The following is a 4,965-nucleotide window of genomic DNA, read 5'->3' as shown; positions in this document are numbered from 1 at the left end:
ATACATAAACCAGACTCTCTGTGTATTCTTCATATTTATGTGGCTTATTTGTTTTAAATTTATTAGTTTTTACTTCTTTTTTTATAACTGTCTATATTCTTTTTCTTCTCTCTCCCAAGCCTACATATATTTATTCAACACTGTGACCCATTTGAAGTTCTTTTCCATCTGAATTTGTCTTTATTGTGTATTTATAATTATTTTCTGGCCAAGAACTGCTTCTTAAAATGCTAAGCACTTCTTATGAACTGAAGTGGCACCATCGCTAGGGGAAATATGGCACTGCCTGCTTGCCCTGCCCAGTCCAGCATGGCGGAGCGGTTTTCTGCCTCTGAGAGCCATGCTCACAGCCCCAATTTTAGGTACACAGCCAGTCTATGTCTCCATTAAGCAATTTGTAGTGGTCTGCTCACAAACCCCATTTATTTTTTTAAATTTATTTATTTATTTATTTATTTATTTATTTATTTATTATGTATATGGCATTCTGCCTGCATGCATGCCTGAACACTAGAAGAGGGCACCAGATTTCATCATAGGTGGTTGTGAGCTACCATGTGGTTGCTGGGAATTGAACTCAGGACCTCTGGAAGAACAACCAGTGCTCTTAATCTCTGAGCCATCTCTTTAGCCCCCACAAACCCCATTTAAATGCTCCATAGTTGGACCTCCTGAGAAAGAGTTTGCACTGGCAGCATGGCCCAGAAAGCCGACATTTTAAAACCACAGCTTGCTTTCTGCTACCACTGAATCAGGAAATCCTCTCTTAAAGGAAATGCAGTATGCCTCCAGCTAGCTAGTCCATTCGGGGGGGGGGGGGGGAAATGTTGCTAAACTTTGTTTTTTAGTGTCTAGAATTCCTTCGCAAGTCCTTTCATATTTTAAGTGGATTTTAGTTGGCCACGTGGGCACCAATCTGGGGTAGAACAGTCCAGGTGAGCTGTCAGAGAGGTAAGTGTCGGGGTCAGTCCAGGTGAAACAAAGATATTTTGAGACTGGGAGCAGAGAGGGATAGAGAAAAAGGCATCCTTGAGATCCAGAACTGACAATCGAGGTTCCTGAAGCACACGTACAAGGGGGGGGGGGGGGGGGGGGGAGGGAGGGAAAAAGCATAAATCAATGAGGAAGTAGATAATAGTGAAGGAAGAATGTTTGGGTTTTATCCCATGGTTACCTGGGAATCATCCAAAGCTTTGATCTGTGAAGTAAAACACATACAGCAGTCGTGCGGATGGAAGCCGTGACGCAGGCCAGAGACGGGGAGAGCAGCAGCAACTGTGGCAGTTATGTCACAGCTGGGGCAGAGCTGTCAGAAGGTCAGGCAATGGCTGTGTGGCAGGCTGCAGGACATCGTATGCACGATAGAAGGCCCTTGCCATTCCTACCCCCAGAACTCTAGAAGCTCCTTCAGGTTCTGCTTTCTTTCACTTCATCCAGAGCCACACACTCTTACGCTGTCATGCAAATTGACGGAAACCATTTGGTTTCCCAGTCAAGCAACTGTGATTGCCTTGTCTTTGGAAATCAGTATTCTATTCACAACTCTGCAAATGCTGCTAATGATGTCACTGGAGCAGACACAAAGAGATTGCTCTGAGCAGCAAGGATACTCTGGTTAGAGGTTGGAACTTCCCGTTCCACACTTCTGCCATATACACCTGGCCTCTTCACTAACTACACTGTTTGACCTGTTTGCCTTCATCCTCCTCCTATGGCTAATGAAATATGAAATTATGACAACCGGAATAAGACATCATTTCATTAAACTCTGAAATTGAAAGACCTGGATAAATCCAGACCTCCCCAGCAGGAAGAAAATAGCCAAAAATCCAAGCAGGAAAAGAATAAAAAATCTAGGATTAGCCGGTTCAGTGACTGTGTTTCAGGAACTAGCTGAAGATATAGTTAGATTGTAATCTTGAGAATAATCTTGAGAAACAGGGAGTTTCCCCCTTGTGATTTTAGGAACTAGCTGATTATGACCTTGAGTGATCTTGAGAGGCAGGGAGTTGTCTCTTTGTGACTTTCTGTGACACCCTCCCTGCCCTTATTATTGGGCTGTGGTTTCTTCCTATAAAAACCCCTTCTCCAGGTCACTCGGGGTTGAACTCCTCCCCTGCGTGGGTTATGAGTCTTGGCCCCAGTGCACTGGTTCCTGTCTCATCTCATCAATTAAAGTCTCATGTAATTGCAGCAAGGACGGTCTCTCGTGAGTTACTGGGGGGGGGGGTCGTGTTATCCCGAGACTTGAGTGAGAGTCTCTCCAGCACTGGGGGTCTTTTAATATAACTAGTAAGATAGTGGCTCTGCCCACGGAGGATAAAAGCAGGATTTAATCTTGGGACAAGTGACAGATATAGTCCCCTATTTTCTTCTTCTTGCACAAGATAATTCACAGATTAAATCAACTTTCCCTAAATGACCGACCCTCTGACTATAAAGGTAGCAATAAGACTGTTAGGTCCCAATGCCCACACTTCAACCCCCTACCCCTGCCCCAAGATGGCAGCCTGGGCTCAGCTCAGGAAGGACTCTGACCTGGAAATGTTCAGAATTCCTCAGAAACCTTGTAAACTGGGTTTCTCTTTGCCAGGAAAAGCCATTACAGTCTTATCAGCTCCTGCAGCCCCAAACCTCAAGAAGGCATCTGGTTCTCTAATAATAAGTGGGGGCCAGTCATGAAAGCTAAGTCTGGGCAGGTCATTCAAAGGAAGTTCTTCACTTCCAACATTTATCACCTGGGACTCTGGCCATCGATGAATTTAAATGGAATCTGGAGTCTCAATAGTTTACCCTGAGACAATGCCTGTCAGGCCAAGATTGCCACCCAAAGCAGACCATTCAAAGAAAATGCCTGATATTCCAAGAGCTGTAGACAGGATCACCTGCCAGTGCACCTCACCAGGACACCCCTAGACACATGTCAGCCAATCAGGGGTCCTGAACCTCAGAGACCCCTCACTCCACCTTTACTACTATAAAAACCCAATTCTAATTGAGCTCGGGGCCCTCCAGATATTCCAATACATGCAGAGAGACTGAGTTTGCAAACTTGATTGAAATAAAGGCTCTTTGCTTTTACATATGAGACTCAGTCTCCTTTGTTGGCTTTTGTGGGGACCCTGCAGATTTGGGCATAACAAAAAATTGAAACACACCCTAGTTCTCAGGCTGTTCTAGCTAACCTGCCCTCCTCCCACCACAGAATAGTCACTTATAGTTGGCAGGAATCTTCCACCCTTCCACCCTTCCTTCCTTCCTTCCTTCCTTCCTTCCTTCCTTCCTTCCTTCCTTCCTTCCTCTCTCTCTTTCTTTCTTTTTCATTTTTCAAAACAGGGTTTTTCTGTGTAACCCTGGCTGTCCTGGAACTAGCTGTGTTCACCACACTGGCCTTGAACTCACAGAGATCTACCTGTCTCTTCCTACTGAGTGCTAGAATTAAAGGTGTATACCACCACCACCCAGCCTCTTCTACCATTTTTGCTATCTTCTGTATTATCATAGGCCTGGCAATTGCCAGTCTGTTCCTTTATCTGCCTTTTCTCTCTGTCTCCAAGAGGTAGTAGCCAAGGCAGACTCCCCCAGATGCCTCTGACTATTCTCTCTTATCTACAATAAAAACCTTCCCCCAACCATGAATCGACCTGTAAGACGTCAAGACAATCCTGAAGCCATTTTTGACAATTCTGAATCCTCTCAGCCTCTGTGCCATAGTGCTTCCCCTTGGGAACCAAGGACCTAACAGCTACACTCGCACGTACTCAGTTCCTGAACAATTACCCATATACGTATGCTTTGGTTCGGTCCCCTGGGAAACAGGGTCAAAATGACCTCTTACCTCATCTGATCTGGCAACAGCTCTCCAGTCAATTATTGATAATAGCCCTTTCAAATAAGCCAATCAGAATAGTCAAAGAACAACCCCCCTTGCTTCTGTGGCCCCTTTAAAAATAGACTGTACCCACTATTCGAGGTCCCTCGGCTTCCCAAATGCTGGGGGACCCTGTCATGACAGAATTAATAAAGTCATCATGCTTTTGCATCAGCTGTGGTGTGTGGTCTCTGGGGGCGACTCCTTCTCGGTGTTTGGACGCTAGAGTCCAACAGGCCCAGTCAGTGGTTTCTTTATTACATCTGACCCCTCACTCACACAGACCATATAAACCACATTGCTGCCAGTTGTGATGGTGCAGGCTGGTAGGATTTGCTGAAGGAAGCAGAGGCAGGAGGATCACGAGTTCAAGGCCAACCTGGGCTACACATTTAATAAAAAGAATCACACTGCTGTCAGTTCAAGTCAGTTGGCTGACTAAGAACAAGTGGAATCAGCCTGTATCTGAGTTCTAGGGCCCTCACTAAAGATTCTAGGCAAAGAATTCTAGGGCCTCGCTAAAGATTCTAGGGCCCTCGCTAAAGATTCTAGGCAAAGAATTCGACCAGTGACATAAGATTAGAAACAGAAACAGAGACAGTTTATTGGGAAGGGAAGCTATAGGATATTTACATAGTACACACCTGTATAAACTGTCAATATGACCATTCCAAGGCACGGCTAAGAGGAAGATTGTTGTTTGAAGTGCCGCTTGTTAGTTCCCAGCTGCTGAGCCCTGAAATAATCACACAGAAACTATATTATTTAAACCACTGCTTGGCCCATTAGCTTTAGCTTATTTGTTAACTCTTACATCTTAATCTAACCCATCTCCATTAATCTGTGCATCACCATGAGGTTTCAGCACATCTGTCTCTGGTGGCAGCTCCATGGCTTCTCCCTGACTCTGCCCTTCTTTCTCCCAGCATTCAGTTCAGTTTTCCCCGCTTACCTAAGTTCTGCCTTGCTATAGGTCAAAAGCAGTTTCTTTATTAATCAATGGTATTCACAGCATACAAAGGGGAATCCCACATCAGGAGATTTCTCTCTCTCTCTCTCTCTCTCTCTCTCTCTCTCTCTCTCTCTCTCTCTCT

Source organism: Alexandromys fortis, unplaced genomic scaffold (genome assembly GCF_014885135.2).
Source record: "Alexandromys fortis isolate MF-2015 unplaced genomic scaffold, M_Fortis_MF-2015_v1.1 scaffold_54, whole genome shotgun sequence".
Taxonomy (NCBI): domain Eukaryota; kingdom Metazoa; phylum Chordata; class Mammalia; order Rodentia; family Cricetidae; genus Alexandromys; species Alexandromys fortis.
The sequence above is the reverse complement of the archived record's forward strand: the minus strand, read 5'-3'. Positions refer to the sequence as shown.